This window comes from Microcaecilia unicolor, chromosome 2, assembly GCF_901765095.1.
Source record: "Microcaecilia unicolor chromosome 2, aMicUni1.1, whole genome shotgun sequence".
In the NCBI taxonomy this organism is placed as follows: Eukaryota; Metazoa; Chordata; class Amphibia; order Gymnophiona; family Siphonopidae; genus Microcaecilia; species Microcaecilia unicolor.
In genome coordinates, this window is record NC_044032.1 from 144,667,699 (window position 1) to 144,686,657 (window position 18,959).

Sequence of the window (18,959 nt, forward strand, 5' to 3'; positions counted from 1 at the left end):
AATATGTAAGCCGCATTGAGCCTGCCATGAGTGGGAAAGCGCGGGGTACAAATGTAACAAAAATAAATAAAATATCCTATAGAATAGATACTAAGGACAGTTATGCATGTAACTGCTAATTGATGCCAATTATCAACTCATTATTAAATTAAGTTATGTGTGCAACTGACCTTATTCTATAGTCACAAATTTGAGTGCACAACTTTCTAGAATTAGGGGGTAAGTACTTAAGGGAAAACTTGCAAGACACCTCATATTTAGGATGGAATATGCAATGACACTTTGCTTTCTCATTACATATCACATCATATATGTATATCAGTATCAGAGGAGCACTGATTTCACTTTCCCATGGGGTATAAAACGTAGGCTACCACAGATTACCAGCAGGTTATAAAGATGTGAAAATATGTCACAAGTTGGCAAGGAGCCTGTGAAAATGAATTTACTATAGTGTCTATGTATAAACCCTTCTGGCTAGTCTAGTAATAGAAATCACAACTTCCAAACTACCCACGCTCATAAATCCAAACAAAAAGAATTGAAGTTTCTTCTGTTGTGGTTTACAGTCCTTTCAGATCCCCTCAGCACATTTTTCAGTGGATGGTTACACATTATCTGCTTCTTTTTCAGTGGCCATTTTCCTCCTTTCTATGTGTTCAGAACCTTTTGCAGCTTGCATTGACAGCTGAAACAGTACCAAGAAAGAGGAGTAGTACACTTTATTCCGTGATATAATGACTGGAATTAAGGCTTAGCAACAGCAGAGGATTTGCTAAAATTAGCTCATACTTGCTTCATTGATTTAAATTTGTAACAAAGGGATGGAAGACAACTGTTTTTTTTAATTACCGGGATAAAATTACAAGAGCACAGGAAACACTGACCAGGTTAAACTCAAATGATGTCTTGGACAGACAACCAGCTTGGCCCACATGATGAAAGGCACACGTAATTATAGCTCAGACAATCAAGACAGATAAGGACAACAATATACAGAGTTGCACAGAGTTACATTTTAATTGAGCTAGTGAAAAGGGGATTCTGGAGAAAGCTAACTTTAAATTGTTTAATATGATTGTACCTAATGCATTTTGTACAGTGCTGAAAGTGGTTACAATAGGCAGTGTAACATCATAGTACAGAGGAGGGGTTAGGTGACTTGAGTGGACTGTCAGAGACAACAGACAGTAAATTAGGAGGAAACAGGTAAGCGTTGAGCTTTTTAATAACCCTAGAGATAGCATGAAACATACAATATAAGCAAAGGAAATAGATCTGTAATTGAGCAGCAAAAGAAAAAGAGCAAAACCAAAGTGATAAGTGACAGGAACATGGGTCTAGATTCAGTAAATTGCAAGCAAATTTGGACACCGAAAAAAATGAGCACTGATTGCTATTCTATAAATGGCGCTCCGAGTTGGGCACTATTTATATAATAGCACTAAGCGCTGGGATCTACATCCAGAGGATTTATAGCAACTGAAACCTGGTGTAAATCCTCATGCCTAAATAAGGTTCGGATCTCCCAGATTCTATAATACTGCACGCATCCTTAGTGAACACCCTTGGCCCACCCATGCTCCTCCCATGGCCATGCCCCCTTTCAGCTGAGTGCTAAAAAATGTACACAAGCACCTATATAGAATAGCGCCTAGCAAGATGCATGTGTAATTTCAAATTGTTGCCAAGTAGTGGCAATAATTATTAGTACCCAATTATTGGTGCTAATTGGCTCATTATTCAGTTAAATTGCATACACAAACTGGGTGCATGCCCAAATTTGTGCACACAGTTTTGAGCACCATTTATGGAATTTTGGGGATGAAGTGTACCCAAAAGTCTGTAGTAAACAGAAAAATTTAAGAAGGTTGATAGATAACTGGGAACTTAGAAAGGACAACTTCATACATTATAATGAAATTTCTTTAGGGTAATTTTATAAAGTACTTTCCACATGTAAAGCATGTTTTATATGCAGAAAATAATTATGATACAAATGCACAGGTGAATACATGTGTGCAAGTATGGTATTTTAAGGTGGTCTGCATAGTCATTCCTAGGGGGTGGCCTTTAGGCAGAGCTGGGGCAGATTTGCAAATTTTATAAAATACCTTTATAATTGCCATCTGCCTCAGAGGGGTTAATGCTGGGAGTCTATTTTTTAAGGCACATAGATACCTATGTTGTCTGTATGAAATCAAATAGGACTCTTTTTGGAAATGTGTATAGGTGCCTTGTTATGAAACATCCCCTTTAACCACCTATAGGGCCCTGGGCAAACCTTTATGGATGCCCCCTCCTCCCAGTGCCAGCGGCACAGCTTCCTTAACCCCCTGCTATCCAAGCTACTTCTTGCAGGCCTTTCCTCTCACTATGCACCCAAGCATCCTTCTGGCTTTGACCATTGCCTTTTCTACCTGTTTGGTCACCTTAAGGTCATCAGATATGGTCACCCCAAAGTCCTGCTCTTCTTTCGCATACAGGAGTATTTCACCCCCTATACTATAACGTTTCCTTGTATTTTTGCAATCCAAGTGCATGACCCTACATTTTTTAGCATTAAATATTGGTTGCCAATTTCTGGACCATTCTTCAAGTTTCACTAGATTCTTCCTCGTGCTATCCACACCCTTTAAAAAGATATAAACAGGATGGAGTCAGTCCAGAGGGTGGCTGCAAAATTGGTCAGTGGTCTCTGTCATAAAGCGTATGGGGGCAGACTTATAGACCTCAATATGTATACTCTGGAAGAAAGCCTGGAGAGAGGGGATATGATAGAGACATTTAAATATCTCCATGGAATTAATGTACAGGAGGTGAGCCTTTTTCAAATGAAGAAAAATTCTGTAATGAGAGGACATAGGATGAAGTTAAGAGGTTATAGGCTCAGGGGTCATCTAAAGAAATACATTTTCACGGAAAGGGTGGTGGATGTGTGGAATAGCCTCCCAGTGGAGGTGGTGGAGACAAGGACTGTGTCTGACTTTAAGAAAGCATGGGACAGGCATATGGGATCTCTTAGGAAATGGAGGAGATAGTAGATTCTGAGGATGGGCAGACTAGATGGGCCATTTGGTTCTTATCTGCGGTCATGATTCTATATTTCTAGTGAGAGGAAAAAAGAACCCTAAGCCAATCTGATATCTGAGAAAGATTCTGGTTAACAGTGAAGATCTCACATGTGGAACAGTTGTCTAAGGTGATCAGGATTTGGATATCATCGGCATAAATGTACATGGTAATGCTGAGTGATTGTGCCTAGGTCAACAAGGGGGCTAGAAAGATATTAAACAATGTTGGTGACAGGATTGAACCTTGCAGGACTCCTGAACATGGGCTGACTGGTGCAGAGTGAGTTATCAGAGGATACTGTGTAGTTGTGATTGTATAAGTAAGAGGTAAACCGGGCCAGACTATCCCTAAAAGGCCAATGGAAGAAGTATATGGTGATCGATCAGGTCAAAAGCAGCAGAGAGGTCAAAGGACAGCAATAAGATGGAATTGGCTGATCAAGAGAGCGATAGATGAATGAAGTGATTCAAAGTAAAGTAGTTTCAATGCTATGATATTGGCAGAATGCGGTTTGATTAGGACAAAGAACTTGTGTTTTGGTTGTGAAGTCCATGAGTTGTTTATGTACTACTGACTCTAAAATTTTAGCAGTGAAGGGTAGATTGGCAGTGGGGACATTTCTTCTCTCTCCATATCCACCATCCTTCTTCTTGCCTGCATATTTATTTGTCCTGTCTAGCATCTGCCCTTTCTGTGTCCCCATCTCCCCCCTTTTCTGGCATCTGCCCAGTGTCCCCATTTACCCCCTTTTCCAGCATCTGCCCCTACAGTGTTTCTATCTTACCCTTGTCCAGCATTAACCCTGTATCCCCATCTCCCTACTTTTCCAACATTACCCACATCTCCCCTTTTTCTAGCATGCCATCTATTGTCTACCATCGCCCCCATTTCCAGCATTGTCCCTCTGTGTTTCTTAATCACCCCTTTTCCAGTATTGTCCCCTATACCCTTATCTCCTCACCTTTCCAGCATTGGCCTTCTGGGTCCTTATCTTACCTCTTTTCTAGCATAGTCCCATATATCCCCATCTACCCCCTTTCCAGTAGTGTCCCTACATAAGTACATAAGTGTTGCCACAGACCGAAGGCCCATCAAACCCAGTATCCTGTTTCCAACAGTGGCCAATCCAGGTCACAAGTACCTGGCAAGATCCCCAAATAGTACAATACATTTCATGCTGCTTATTCTAGAAATAAGCAGTGGATTTTCCCAAGTCCTTTAAAATAATGACTTATGGACTTTTCTTTTAGGAAGCTATCTAAACATTTTTTAAACCCCGATAAGCTAACTGCTTTTACCACATTCTATGGCAACAAATCCCAGAGTTACACGTTGAATGAAGAAATATTTTCTCCAATTCGATTTAAATTTACTACTTTTGTAGTTTCATTGCGTGCCCCCTAGTCCTAGTATTTTTTGGAAAGAGTAAACAAGCGATTCACGTCTACCTTCATTATTTTATATACCTCTATCATATCTCCCTTCAGCAGTGTTTTCTCCAAACTGAAGAGCCCTAGCCATCTCAGCCCTTCTTCATAGGGATATCATCCCATCTCCTTTTTCATTTTCATCACACTTCTCTGAACCTTTTCTAATTTCACTATATCATTTCTGAGATGCAGTGACCATAACTGCACACAGTATTCAAGGTGCAGTCGCACCATGGAGCAATACAAAGGCATTATATCCTCATTTTATTTTCCATTCTTTTCCTAATAATAACTAACATTCTTTTTTGCTTTCTTTGCCGCCGCAGCACACTGAGCAGAGGGTTTCAAAGTGTCGTGAACGATGACTCCTTGATCCTTTTCCTGGTCGGTGACTCCTAACGAGGAATCTTGCATCACATAGCTATAGTTTGAGTTCCTCTTTCCCACATGCATCACTTTGAACCTGCTCACATTAAACATCATCTGCCATTTGGATGCCCAGTCTCCCAGAATCATAAGGTCGTCTTGCAATTTTTCACAATCCTCTTGTGATTTAACAACTTTGAATAACTTTGTGTCGTCAGCAAATTTAATTACCTCACAAGTTATTCCCATATCTAGATCATTTATAAATATGTCAAAAAGCAGCGGTCCCACACAGACCCCTGTGGAACTCTACTATCTACCCTTTTCCATTGAGAATACTAACCATTTAACCCTACTCTCTGTTTTCTATCCTTTATCCAGTTTTTAATCCACAATAGAACACTACCTCCTTTCCCATGACTTTCCAATTTCCTCTGGAGTCTTTCGTGAGGTAGTTTGTCAAATGCCTTTTGAAAATCCAGATAAATAATATCGACCAGCTCACCTTAATCCACATGTTTGTTCACACCTTCAAAGAAGTGTAATAGATTGGAAAGGCAAGATTTCTCTTCACTAAATCCATGCTTGCTTTGTCTCATTAATCCATGCTTTTGAATATGCTCTGTAATTTTGTTCTTTATAATAGTCTCTACTATTTTGCTCAGCACCGACGTGAGGCTCACAGATCACCTCTGGAACACTTTTTAAAAATCGGCGTTATATTGGCCACCCTCTAATCTTCCGGTACCATGCTTGATTTTAAAGATAAATTACAGATTACTGACAATAGTTCTGCAAGTTCATTTTTCAGTTCTATCAATACTCTGGGATGTATACTATCTTGTCCAGGAGATTTGCTAATCTTCAATTTGTCAAATTGCTCCATTATATCTTCCAGGTTTACAGAGATTTGATTCAGTTTCTCTGACTCATCAGCATTGAATACCATTTCTGGCACCAGTATTTCTTTCACATCTTCCTTGGTGAAGACAAAGCAAAGAATGAATTTAATCTCTCCGCTATGGCCTTGTCTTTCCTGAGTGCCCCTTTTACCCCTCGGCCATCTAGCGGTCCAACCGATTCTTTTGCTGACTTCTTGCTTTTATTATACCTAAAAAAGTTTTTACTATCCTGCTTATAATCGAAAGAGAAAAACGCCAATATTGCGACCCAAATCGGGAGATGGGTGTCTTTCTCCCGTGGGCGCCCAAATCGGTATAATCGAAAACCGATTTTGGGCGTTTCCAACTGCAATCCGTCGCCGAAACGGGTAAAGTTGACGGGGGCATGTCGGAGGCGTGGTGAAGGCGGAACTGGGGCGTGATTATCGGCCGAGGAGAGATGGGCGTCTTTAGCTGATAATCAGAAAAAAAGATGTTTTTACCGCGATTTTGGGTCACTTTTTTTGGACCTTTTTTTTCACGAACAAGTCCCAAAAAAGTGCCCCAACTGACCAGATGACCACTGGAGGGAATCGGGGATGACCTTCCCCAGACTCCCCCAGTGGTCACTAACCCCCTCCCACCAAAAAAACCCAACTTTAAAAACTTTTTTTCCAGCCTCTATGCCAGCCTCAAATGCCGTACCCACCTCCATGACAGCAGAATGTGTTCTATCCTGTGACAGTCTTTCCCTGGTTCTGATGTGGGTCTCGGGTGAGTGTGACACCTTTTCTGTTATGCGCACTGCAGAGTGACATCAGCAATGCATTGTGGTGGGTGTAGGGTATTGGGCTCCGTGATTCCAGTAGCTTGTGGCAAATGCTCACGATGTTGGTAGTTGGTAGGCTCTACTCCCATGGTGCTTTTCCCCCTGCTTACTGGGTCAGAGTGTGCCCTGTTTTGTTTCCGGTAGTCCATGAGGTAGTGGCCATTTTTGTAAGCCAGTTTTAGATCCCTTTCACGTGTTAGCCACGTTACAGAACTTAGTTCTTACCTTGAGTGTGGCTGAAAGAGGGCATTGTACAGCATTCTGCCAGCTCTGACCTACTGCTAATCTCAGTACCAGCGAGACTCTTTGCCAGTGGGGCACAACCTCTGATCTGCAGTTAACTGTGAGTGAGAGTGCTTATTCCAATAAAGGACGTTTTCGGAGAGATTAGTCTTCAGGTGTCAACTGGTGTGCCAATGTTATATAGCAGCAACAAATCCTAGAGGCCTGCGTATATGCAGGTCCATGGAGCACTTTTAGTAGGTACCGCAGTGCACTTCAGACAGGTGGACCCAGGCCCATCCCCCCCACCCATAACACTTGTGGTGGTAAATGGGAGTCCTCCAAAACCCACTGTACCCACATGTAGGTGCCCCCTTCACCCCTAAGAGCTATGGTAGTTTTGTACATATGTGAGTAGTGGGTTTGGGGAGAGGGGGTTGGGTGCTCAGCACCCGTGGTAAGGGAGCTATGCATGTGGGAGCGTTGTCTGAAGTCCACCGCACTGACCTCTAGGGTGCCCAGTAGGTGCCCTGGCATGTCAGGGGGGCAAGTGTACTACGAATCGTGGCCCCTCCCACGACCAAATGGCTCGGATTAGGACGTTTTTGAGCTGGGCATTTTTAGTTTCCATTATCGCTAAAAAAAACAAATGCCCAGCTGAAAAACATCCATTTTTTTGAAAATACGGTGTGTCCCGCCTCTTCACGTACCCGTTTTCGGACATAGACGCCCATGGAGATAGGCGTTCGATTATGCCCCTCCACGTGTTTTTGCCTCCAATGCAATCTTCTTTTCAAAGTCTCTCTCTGCCTTTCTTATCAGTGCTTTTCATTTGACTTCATTTGCCAATCTTTATGCAGTTTCCTATTATTTTCAGTCGTATCCTTCTTTCATGTTCTGAAGGATCTTCTTTTATTTCTACTAGCTTCATTCTCCTCACTTTTTAACCATGCCAGCTGCCGTTTGGTCTTCCTTCCTCCCTTTTTAAAAGATGGAATATATTTGGCCTGGGCTTCCAGTATGATATTTTTGAACAACATTCATGCCTGATGTAAATTTTTGATCTTCACAGCTGCTCCTCTAAGATTTTCCTTTTTTCACTGTTCTCATTTTTATCATAGTCTCCTTTTTAGAAGTTAAATGCTAACATATTGGATTTCCTGTGTGTAGTTACTCCAGAGCTTATATCAAATCTGATCATGTTATGATCACTGTTATCACAACGCTCCAGCACCATTACCTCCTACACCAAGTCATTTGCTGCACTAAGGACTAGGTCTAGAATTTTTCCTCCTTTTGTTGGTTCCTGAACAAGCTGCTCCATAAAGCAGTCCTTGATTCCATCAAGGAATTTCACCTCTCTAGCATGCACTGATATTACATTTATCAGTCAATACCGGGGTAATTGAAATCACCCATTAATATCGTGCTCCCCAGTATGTTGGCCTCCCTAATATCTGATAACATTTTTACATCTGTCTCTTCATCCTGGCCAGGTGGACGGTAGTACAAACTGGCCATTGTCTTGACCTCGTCCTCTCCTCTACCTGCTGACCCTCCAATTTCTGCGCCTCTGCTCTTCCTCTGTCAGATCATCACCTGATCACCTTCACACTTCATCACCCTCCCCCTCAGTCCCGCCCAACACTAACCACTACTTTCAGGAATCTCCAGGCTGTCGACCCTCCCACCTTATCCTCTAGTATCTCTAATCTCCTCCCATCCATCATGTCCTCCGAGTCTGTCAACAAGGCTGTCTCTACTTACAATGCCACTCTCTCCTCTGCTCTGGACACCCTTGCACGATCCATCTCCCGTCCCACAAGGCGTACTAATCCCCAACCCTGGCTGACCCCTTGCATCCGATACCTTTGCTCCTGCGCCTGATCTGCTGAACGCCTCTGGAGGAAATCTCGCACCCATAGCGACTTCATTCATTACAAATTCATGCTATCCTGCTTCCAGTCCTCCCTATTCCTTGCCAAACAGGACTATTACACCCAATTGACTAATTCTCTCGGCTCCAACCCTGATTGTCTCTTCGCCACCCTTAACTCCCTCCTCAAAGTGCCCTCCGCTCCCACCCCCCCCCCACCCCCCACTCTCTCCTCAATCACTGGCTGACTACTTCCGCGACAAGGTGCAGAAGATCAACCTCAAATTCACTACCAAGCCATCTCTTCCTCTTCACCCTTTAACCCACTCCCTTAACCAACCAACCCAGGCCTCCTTCTCCTCTTTTCCTGATATCACCGAGGAGGAAACCGCCCACCTTCTTACCTCCTCGAAATGCACCACCTGTTCCTCTGATCCCATCTCCACTAACTTACTAAACACCATCTCTCATACTGTCACCCCCTCCATCTGTCATATCCTCAACCTCTTTCTCTCCACTGCAACTGTCCCTGACACCTTCAAGCATGCCGTAGTCACACCTCTCCTCAAAAAACCATCACTCGACCCTATCTGTCCCTTCAACCACCGCCCCATCTCCCTCCTACCCTTCCTCTCCAAAATACTTGAGCGCGCCGTTCACAGCCGCTGCCTTGATTTTCTCTCCTCTCATGCCATCCTCGATCCTCTTCAATCCAGTTTTCGCCCTCTACACTCGACAGAAACGGCACTCACTAAAGTCTGTAATGACCTGTGCCTTGCCAAATCCAAAGGTCACTACTCCATCCTCATCCTCCTCGACCAATCCGCCGCTTTTGACACTGTCAATCATAATTTACTTCTTGCTACACTATCCTCATTTGGGTTCCAGGGCTCTGTCCTCTCCTGGTTCTCCTCTTATCTCTCCCACCGTACCTTCAGAGTACATTCTCATGGATCTTCCACCACCCCCACCCCGCTCTCTGTTGGAGTTCCTCAGGGATCTGTCCTTGGACCCCTTTTTTTTTCAATCTACACCTCTTCCCTGGGCTCGCTGATCTCATCTCATGGTTTCCAATATCATCTTTATGCTGACGACACCCAGCTTTATCTCTCCACATCAGACATCACTGCGGAAACCCAGGCCAAAGTATCGGCCTGCTTATCTGACATTGCTGCCTGGATGTCCAACCGCCACCTGAAACTGAACATGGCCAAGACCGAGCTCATTGTCTTTCCACCCAAACCCACTTCTCCTCTCCCTCCACTCTCTATTTCAGTCGATAACACCCTCATCCTCCCCGTCTCATCTGCCCGCAACCTCGGAGTCATCTTCGACTCCTCCCTCTCCTTCTCTGCCCATATCCAGCAGACAGCCAAGATCTGCCGCTTCTTTCTCTATAACATCAGCAAAATTTGCCCTTTCCTCTCTGAGCACACCACCCGAACTCTCATCCACTCTCTCATTACCTCTCGCCTTGACTACTGCAACCTACTCCTCACTGGCCTCCCACTTAACCATCTATCCCCCCTTTAATCTGTTCAGAACTCTGCTGCGTGTCTTATCTTCCGCCTAGACCGATATGCTCATATCACCCCTCTCCTCAAGTCACTTCACTGGCTTCCGATCAGGTACTGCATTCAGTTCAAGCTTCTCCTAATAACCTACAAATGCACTCAATCTGCAGCCCCTCACTACCTCTCTACCAGGGGCGTAGCTACGGGTGGGCCTGGGTGGGCCTAGGCCCGCCCAGAAACACACATCCATTTCTTTCTCACCTTCTCCCACCCCTGCCGTGGCACTGGCAGCAACTCACAGACGCGGCGTCCTGCTCTGGGGCCTTCTCTCTGCCGTGTTTCTGTGTAACAGGAAGTTGCATCAGTGCGGCGGCAGGAGGACTCCAGAGCAGGACGCCGCATCTACAAAGTGCAAGGCAGGCGCTGCGGCAGGGGTGGGAGAGAGGATCGCTGCAAAAAGAAGGTATGTTGCTGCTCAAGGGCCCGCCACGGCAATGATGTAGTCCGTGGAAGTGGAAGAAGGCAGCGCTGGATCTCCCAGTCACATTACGCTGATGGCTCTGCGGCGCCCGACACGAACTTCCTGTTTCTGAGAGGGCGGGAGCCGGGAGGGCCCTTGCCCTCACAGAAACAGGAAATCTGTGTCTTAGGGGTGAGACACCGCAGAGTCATCAGCGTGATGTGGCTGGGAGGTCCCGCGCCACCTTCCAAGGAAGGACTGCTTTGTTGCTGGGTTTAATAATCATGGTAAGGACTGTTGGCACTTGGCGGTTGAAGGGGGGAGAGCTGCTGTAGAGGACAGGAAGATTTCAGAGTGCCAGAGAACAAGAAGGGGAAAATTGGGCATAAGGAAGGACACCGAGGAGGACTGAAAAATAGAAGACATGCTGGATTGGGGGTGAGGAAAAAGGACACAGGGGAGGACAGAAAATAGAGGAGATGCTGAATTGGGGGTCGGGGATATAGGGAAGGAATGCTGCTCACAAGGGAAGGAATGGGGGGGGGGGTGGACACAGGGAGGAACAGGACATAGAGAGGGCATGCTGGTTATGAAGGAAGAATGGTGGAAGATTTTGGATACCCAGGATGAATTCTCACAAGGGTTGCTGGATAAGTGAAGGAATGAGGGAAGGAATGGAGGAGGGGGGAAGAATGGATGCAGGGAAGGACTGGACACATGAGTCAAAGAATGGGAGAAGAATCTGAACACAAGGAAGGACAGGATGCAGGACCTGTTGGACATGAGGTAAGGAATAGGGGGAGATTATGGCCACAGGAAAAGATAAGAGCAGGGTCACAAAGGTGAGGTGCTGGACATGGGGGAGGATAAGAGCAAGGACACAGAGGGAGGATAAAGACATGGACACAGAAGGGAGATGGATTGTGGACATGGAGAGAGAAGAAAGGTCAAATGGACAGAGGATATTGGAAAAAAAAAGTTAAGAGAAGACAGAGGAATGCAGAAACCAGAGACTGAGACAACATGATTAGAAAAATAACATGACCAGACAACAAAGGTAGAAAAAAAATTTATTTTCTATTTAATGATTGGAATATGTCATGCTTGAGAACTGAGCATGCCTATGGTGCCGAAGCCAGTGTCACTAGCATGGAGCAGTGCCTTTTTTTTCAAACAGGGGTCTGTGGGCTAGAGATCTTCACCAGCTAAAGTATTTCATTTTTTTAAGTTCATGGTTGGGGGAGGGGGGGGAAGGGAAGAGGAAATGCATGCCCACCCAACCTGCCCACTGGCCCACCCAAAAACTGCCTTCTGGCTACGCCACTGCTCTCTACCCTCATCTCCCCTTACGCTCCTACCCGTAACCTCCGCTCACAGGACAAATCCCTCCTCTCAGTACTCTTCTCCACCACTGCCAACTCCAGACTCCGCCCTTTTTGCCTCGCCTCACTCTATGCTTGGAATAAACTCCCTGAGCCCATACGCCAAGCTCCCTCCCTACCCATCTTCAAATCCTTGCTCAAAGCCCACCTCTTCAATGTCGCTTTCGGCACCTAACCATTGCACCTCTATCCAGGAAATCTAGACTGCTTCAATCTTGATTGACTGCACTTTTTGTCCTTTAGATTGTAAGCTCTTTGAGCAGGGACTGTCCTTCTTTGTTAATTGTACAATGCTGCGCAACCCTGGTAGCGCTTTAGAAATGTTAAATAGTAGTAGTAGTAGTAGTACACTCCTATCACTATTCTTTTCCCCTTTACACATGGAATTTCAGTCCATAGGGGTTCCAAGATGTGTTTCGTGTCCTGTAGATTTTTTAGTCTATTCGATTCAAGGCCCTCCTTAGCATACAAAGCTACCCCTCCACCAATTCAATCAACCCTATCACTGCAATATAATTTTTATCCTGGTATGACAGTTTCCCACTGGTTATCCTCCTTCCACCAGGTCTCAGAAATGCCTATTATATCTATTTTTTAATTTAGTACAATATATTCTAACTCTCATTTTATTTCTTAGGCTTCTGGCATTCGCACATAGACATTTCAAACTACGTTTGTTGTTCCTATTTACATCTTGATCAGCAGTTGACAGCAATAATGTGCAATCTTGAAAATCCTGGTCTACTATGCTCTCTATTGCAACCTTGCTATCGGGATGCTCTATCTTCTCTGTTTTAGTGCTATCTTTGTAAGATACCTTATTCCGAACCATGCACTTTTGAGTGATTGTCAGCCTTTCCCCAGTTTCTAGTTTGAAAGCTGCTCTATCTCCTTTTTAAATGCCAATGCTAGCGGCCTGGTCCCATCCTGGTTAAGGTGAAGCCATCCTTTCGGAATAGGCTTCCCCTTCCCCAGAATATTGCCCAGTTCCTAACAAATCTAAAACCCGCCTCTCTGCACCATCATCTCATCCACGCATTGAGACTCCAAAACTCTGTCTGTCTCTTGGGCCCTGTGCATGGAACAAATAGCACTTTGAAAAATACAACCCTGGAGGATCTGGATTTCAGCTTTCTACCTAGAAGCCTAAATTTGGCTTCCAGAACTTTCATCCCACATTTTCCTATGTCATTGGTACCTACATGTACAAAGACAGCTGACTCCTCCTCAGCACTATTTAAAATCCTATCTAGGTGATGCTTGAGGTCCGCCACCTTCGCACCAGGCAGGCAAGTCACCAGGTGATCCTCACATCTACCAGCCACCCAGCTATCAAATCACCAATTACAACAGCCATCCTAACCCATCCCTTCTGGGCAGAAGCTCCTGGAGACACATTCTCGGTACAAGAGGATATTGCATCTCCTGGTGGGCAGGATTATTTCCATCAGGTTGATGCTTTCCATTTAGGAGGCCTCCCTTCTCCAAGGGAGCACAGGGGCTGTCAAAATGGAGGTGAGACTTCTCTACAAAGTCCCTGTAGGCCTCCTCTATGTATCTCTCTGTCTTTCTCAGCTCATCCAAGTCTGCTACTCTAGCTTCAAGAGAATGGACTGGTTCTCCCCCCTTTCCAGCACTGCCCCTGCATTCCACTATCCCTACCCTCTTCCTATCCACCATTGACCCTCTGCATTCCTCTCCCTCCCTGCACAGCATTTATTTTCTATATTCTTATGCGTCCCCATGTTCAGCTTCTCCCATCTCTTACTACATTCTCTACTCCACCTCAGGGCCACATATCTCCCCAGCCTGCTCCCATGGTCTGGCACGTCTCCCTGTCTCTTCCCCCCTTCTCCGCACCTCTCCGCCCAAGTGAGTCCTGCATTCTTTCTTCCACCCACTCTCTCCAATACAGCGGTCCTCTTAATTTGGCACCCAAGGTTAAGACAGTTAGATTTCTGCTGGTGTTGGGTCCTCAGGTGGATCCCGCCTACACAGAAAACAGGAAGTTGCAAAAGAGTAGGCAAGATGTGTCTGAGAAGAGGCCCTGACGCCAGCAGAACGTTGACTGTCTTATTCACTAGTGCTAGAGAAGTACTACAGAGGACCGTGAGGAAGGAAGAGAGAGTGATACAGGAACATGCAACTTTAAATGAACAAAGTAGATCCAGAAAGAAAGGAAAATGAACAAAGTAGATCCAGAAAAATTTAGGCACAGATCGCATGCCTAATTAAATCTAATTAATGGCAATAATTGCTTATTAAAATGCCAATTATTGTCACTAATTGGCTCATTATGTAATTAAATGTGGCATGTGCAATTTTTGGCAACTTTTACATAATTAGGGGGAAAGTGGTTTTTTGTGTAAGAGGGTGTGGCATGGGTGGAGGGTGGATATGGAAGGCATTTGGCAGTTAATGTGCTGCACTAACCACAGGCTGTCAAATGCAGAGTTAATGCGGGACCACTTACTGCCTCTTAAATAGGATATGCTAAGTGCAGCTACCACATGGTCAAATCTCATGTTAAGGTTTGGTAACCGCAAATTTACCACAGTTTAGTAAAATGTGCAGTAATGACCTCTGTGTCAGCTGTAAAGTGCAGTCTCTGCCAATTTCTAACACCAGATAAGTGCATGCTAACAGTTAAAACACTGCAATAATCGTTAGTGCAGGCCCATACTGATAGTGCCTGGTAATTCCCACATTATCTAGCTAACACAGCTTATATTGCACTAAATTTACTACTGAGTCAAATCATTGCTTTCACATCGCTATCTGGATGGTCGGAAAATAAACAATTATCTATTCAAAGATGAAGCAGAGGAGGAATGTTTTTCTGAAGAAAGGGAGGTAGAATGGGTTGGTTTCATTTGGCGCGGATTGCTAAAATCAAGAGGGTAAGTCAAAAGGGATTGGTAGAGTGAAAATGTAAAATGTTTAATGCTACTGTACAGTGGTACTTGTGGGCCAGTGTGTGTGTGTGTGCGCGCGAAAGATCACAATCATGCCTGGAAACTGTTCAGGCTCCTTAATTGTTGGTTTTTTTGGGGGGGAGGCACTGCTAGGAGGCTGGAAGTCCAGGTATGTCCTATGTAACACAGAATTCTGAAACAAAACTATTCTAGAGAGGGATTGCTTAAGAAGGGGGAAAGGCAGGGTAAACAAATATAAATATTAATGCTGGGACTGTTAAATAGTACTGCATTGTGTGGTATTTGTAATGTTGTATGAGACAATACAAATGATTAAAATTTCACATGTGAAAAGAACAGAATAGAATAAAGTTTATGAGTTTGAAAAGAGTAGGGTAGAAAAAGGGGTGTGTTTATGAAAGTGCACTAGTAAATGGGCTTAAAGCATGCTAACCCGGGTCCTTCCCGAATGCTAAGCCCCCCATGAAATAGGGCAGTTTCCAGTATTTCTCTTTCAGGTCATGCACTAATGTTCGCATTAGTGCATGTGATCTGAAAAAAAATAACAGAGGAGCACTTACCACCTCCTATTTAGGGGGCACTAAGAGGTCACACACTAGCTGGATGTTGAATCCACACCCATTCTCAGCCTCTGACAAGCCTTCACCAGAAAGTAAATACAATATATATATATATATATATATATATATATATATATACACACACACACACACACACATTGCACTAATAACATTGATTCACTATGAAAAAATCAGCAAGTAGACCGTTCTAAGCATACACAGGCCATGGAGAAGTAACCTAATAGAGCAGCAGGCTGACAACCAGGGAATCCCAGTTCAAATCCTGCTGTTGGTCCTTGTGACTTTAGGACTCTTTTACAAAAGTGTGGTCAAATTTGGGCATTGGGGGGCCCTTTTACAAAGTGGCAGTAAGCCCAACGTGGACTTACCGCTCACTAAAAGGGAAGTACTGCCGGGCTATCGCAGCGGCCAGGTGGTACTCCCTACCCCAGCATTTCCGGCACTGCAAAAATATTTCAATTTTTGTAGCACCAGTGTGTATGCGGTTGTAATCAGGTAGTGCCGTGTGCTGCCCCGTTACTGCTGGGTTAGCGTGGAAGCCCTTACTGCCACCTCAGTACATGGTGATAAGTGCTTCCCCCCAAAATGACTGCACGCAAGTGGTTTCCTTGCTACATGACCATTTCTTTACGAAAAGAGAAACCTGCCCTTTACCCGCTGCGGTAAAAGGGTGCCTCGGCATGCATCAAAACCTGCCAATGCCAGCACAGGCCCTCTTTTGCCACAGCTTCATAAAAGGACCCCTGGGTGTCCTAAAATGGGACTTTCCTATGCACTAAGCCTAGATTTTATGTGCCCTTTTAAAAAGTATTTCTTTCTTTTTTTTTTGCATGTTGTGAGCTAATGTTGCCATTAGTGCAGGATGTCTGAAAAACATTAACATGAAAGCACTTACCACCTCCTATTTATGAGGTGCTAAATACTCCTGCATTAACCCTGTGTTAACCAGTTAGTGCATGGTAATCCTAATGCACTAGCTGGTTAATGCTTCTATGCCCATTCTTCTCCCATGACAAGCCCCCTGGAAAATATATATATACTAGTAAAAAAGGCCCGTTTCTTAACGCAATGAAACGGTCGCTAGCAATGTAATGAGTTCCTGCCATTTATGTTTCCACGGTTGTATTCTGAATATAATTGTTGTTTACATGTGTAAGATTTCTTTATCTATATAAATAAAATCCCCCCTCAGACGTTCTGAAGCTCACTCCATCTGTCCTGAACTCCTGTCCTCCTGGTAGGCTAGGCTATTCGGACTACTCACCCTCAGTCTCAGCCACGCCCATCTGGGCCATAGGCCACGCCCCATCTGCACATAAAAAGCACCCTCAACGTTCTAAAGCACACTCTGAGGCTTCAACAGTTCGTATGTTCGAAGCTCTGTAACCATTTTTAAGCACACTACATCTCTGCCCCGCCTGACCTATCAGAGAAGGGAGGAGTGTCACAGCTGCACCGCTCTGACCTATCAAAGGGAACTGAAACAGGAAAAGGGAGGAGCGTCACACCGAATGATGGACCTATGAGAGGGAAGTCAAATAGAAGAAGGGAGGAGCGTCAGAGGCCAAGGGAACGGCGGTATCTACGTCTCATAGGTTTCCTTGCTTTCTTTTCAGTGTATTGCAGCTGCAGCCATTTAGGTAAGTCTAGCAAACCTGTCAGCTACTGAATACAGAAAGCAAAAGATAGCATGTGGGAACTTGCTCCATTTTGTTCTCTCTGGAATGCAGTGATTATTATACAAATGGTCTTGCTTTCATTATTTTGGTAGGGGCTGCCTTCATGACTGTCCACAGTCCCCCCAGTCCTGACACCTGTCAGGGGGGACAGGGAAGGACACTCACTGTCTCACATACGCACTCGCACACACTCATTCTCACATACACACACGCTCTCTCACAGACACACTCACACCCACTCTCTGTCACACACACACACTTGCACATTCTCACTCTCACACAGTCACTCTCACAGACACTCAAGCATACACACTCCGCGCAAAACCTTGCTAGCGCCCGTTTCATTTCAGTCAGAAATGGGCCTTTTTTACTAGTATACAATATTTTTTGTGTAAACTGTGTTACAATGTGGTAAAAGTTTTCCTTGTTCAGGCCCTTCAATCAGTTTAACAATCACATCAGAAGAGCTCCTTACTCGTGAGAATGCAACATACAGTTGCCCATGTGAGAGACTGAGAGTGACAGTGTGTTTTACAGACAGTGTAAGAGAGAGATACACAGAGTGATTGAGTGTGTGTGTGTGATGTCTGTGAGTGACAAAGTGATTAAATGTTTGTCTTCCCTTCTGTTCTGTGCACTTGCCTCCACTGATGTTCGTACCTCCCTGTATATGATTGTTTGTTAGAGATTCAATCCAGTCCACTTCCCTCCTCCGAGTTCCGTTCTGTCTGATTGGTTCTTCATTCCTGTGACGTCGCGTTTGTTTGCTTGGCAACTATGCAGTACTCCGTTTCCTCGACGTGAGGGCGGGGACAGTGAGAGCCAGTGAAACGCTGAACTACAGACTTATGAACCCTACACTGCCACAGTGCCACAGAGTCAGCTTCAGAATGTTGGAGGTGCTTTTTATTATATAGGATATAAAATAAATACCTAATGTATGGGTTGCAAAATAGTGCAAAGTACTTTCATGAGTTTTGTGGTAGCCTGCTTTTCCTCTGCTAAGCACATATTAGGGCCTAATCCCCTTTAATAAAAGGGCCCCTTAACTGTCCATTGTCTCAAGTGCAAACTTAGGGTCTCTTTACTAAAGTGCAGTGAAAACTTGATGCATTTTAATGTGGAACTTTCCTCCCTGCTAAGCCCAGATATAACATGGCACCATTATACAGTTAATGCGAGAGCACTTACTGCCTCCTCTTTAGAAGGCTCTAGCATTAACTCTGTGCCATCCAGTTAGTGTGCACTAATTATAATGCACTAGCTGGATAACTTTCTGCCCATGACAAATAATACACGGGTTACCGTGTGCTTAAGGCAAAATACTGCAAATGCTTTAACGTGTTTTGCAGTAGCCCATTCTGATACATTAACCCTGTGTTAAAGGGCTTAGCACCCTTCAGTAAAAGGACCCCTTAGATTGAAAGCCCTCTAGGGAAGGGAAATACCTACTGTATTTGAATGTAATTCCACCAATTAGAGGGGATCCTCCATGTAAAGGAAGCTTTGGTTAATACCCATTGAATAAACAGGAAGTGGGTCTCATTAGGCATATAGGGCTACATTTTATTTATGATGTCTAAAAAATTGGCGCTGAAAAAATACACCTTTGTGTATTATTTAAACTAAGCCTAAATGGTGCTCTACATGGAACAACCTTTACAGAATACTAGCAGCACATTATGAGTTAGATTCTATAGATGGCAATTGAAAATTCCACTCAGAAAA

At 44.4% G+C, this 18,959-nt stretch overlaps 1 protein-coding gene across 1 annotated transcript in view; it reads left to right on the top strand.

The window, feature by feature from the left end:
• Positions 1-18,959, top strand: part of ADGRV1 (adhesion G protein-coupled receptor V1) — a 921,762-nt gene that overhangs the window by 609,536 nt on the left and 293,267 nt on the right.